The sequence below is a fragment of the Monodelphis domestica genome, chromosome 2 (assembly GCF_027887165.1).
Source record: "Monodelphis domestica isolate mMonDom1 chromosome 2, mMonDom1.pri, whole genome shotgun sequence".
Taxonomy (NCBI): domain Eukaryota; kingdom Metazoa; phylum Chordata; class Mammalia; order Didelphimorphia; family Didelphidae; genus Monodelphis; species Monodelphis domestica.
Window position 1 is genome coordinate 211725930 of NC_077228.1, and position 1813 is coordinate 211727742.

Genomic DNA, 1813 nt, shown 5'->3' on the forward strand with positions numbered 1-1813 from the left:
ATTGCTGCCACCAATATCAGTGCCACACCATTGCTATCCAAACTGAGAATAAGATACCAGAAATAAAGACTTTAACTAAACAAGTACAGAGACAGCTGTCACTGTCCCTGCTGCCAAGAATGAAATTGCTTACACTCTTATTTCCCTGTGCCTCCTATGGCTTTAGACCTGACACAAAGCCTATATACTCAGTCATTATTTTTTTAAGAGTTTGTTTGCTTCCTACGTTTGCCATATGATTCTTAAAAAGAAACTCGTTTCTCTAAAATATCATTCATTGTTTGTGTCCCTGAGGAATTAACAGCAGATGACTGGGAGGCTATTGTTGGCCAGGTAAACAGAGGAAGAAAGAGAAATAAATTCTCTGTCTGATCACTAGAGCTATCAGCTGGGAGCTTGAGCTGAACAAAAGAGACCTTATTGATATATGTTATTATAGCATGACAAAAGCATAAAAGATTAAGTAAATCCAGACTGTCCTAGAAATAAAATGAGCCAGCAATTTTCTCAGGGAGATTTGATGTGTGAGCAGTAGTCAGCCCAATATGAGGTAGTACATTGTCTCTCCCAAGCCAGGTTTAAAAGGACATCATCTCTCCTGAGGGACAAAATGATATCTAGGGACATTGTGGACCAGGACAATATGTTTCTTAATAGCTTCAGAGTCCTCCTTTTAAAATAAAATTTAAAAAAAGCTTGCCTTCCACCTTAGAATCAATATTATATATTGGTTCCTAAGCATAAGTGTAGTAAGGGCTAGGCAATAAGGGTCAAGTAACTTGCCCAGGGTCACACAGCTAGGAAGTATCTGAATTTGAACCTAGTACTTCTCATCTCCAGGCCTGGCTTTTAATCCATTGAGCCACCTAGCTGCCCTCTCCAGAGTCCTATCTTTATTCATATATCCAAAGACATCATGTGTTATTCTCATGGGCCATAGAGATATGCTTTGAGGATCATTAATTGTTTCTTGACACTTACATGGGATGGTTCACAGGGCCAGCATAGATCAAGTGAGTTCAAGTCAAAAAACATTTATCAAATATCTACCATATGCCAGGCACCATGCTAAATGCTGGAAATACAAGGACTAAAACAGTCCCTTTTCTCAAGGAACTCATAGTCTAATGGTTATTTCATTCAACTGAACTTTCCAGTTCTTTCTGAAATCATCCTGTCCATTATTCCTTATTGCACAATAGTATTCCATCACCATCATATACCACAATTTGTTCAGCCATTCTCCAACTGAAGGATATCCCTTTAGTTTCCAATTCTTTGCCACCACAAAAAGTGCAGCTATTAAATATTTTTGTACAAAAAAGTCCTTTCCCATTTTTTTTTATCTCTTTGGGATACAGACTTAGTAGTGGTATGGCTGGATCAAAAGGCAGACAGTCTTTTAGTGCCCTTTGGGCATAATTCCAAATTGCCTTCCAGTATGGTTGGATCAATTCACAACTTCACCAGCAATACATTAGTGTCCCAATTTTGCCACATTCCCTCCAACATTTAGCATTTTCCTTTACTGTCACATTGGTCAATCTGCTATATGTGAGGTGATACCTCAGAATTGTTTTAATTTGCATTTCTTTAATCAAGAGGAATTTAGAACATTTTAATATTATTATTAATAGCTTTGATTTCTTCATCTGAAAACTGCCTATTCACATCCTGTAACTATTGTCAGTTGGGAAATGACTTGTATTCTTATAAATTTGACTTAGTTTTTTTATATATTTGAGAAATGAGACCTTTATCAGAGAATTTGGTTATAAAATTTTTTTCTCAGTTTGTTGCTTCCCTTATAATC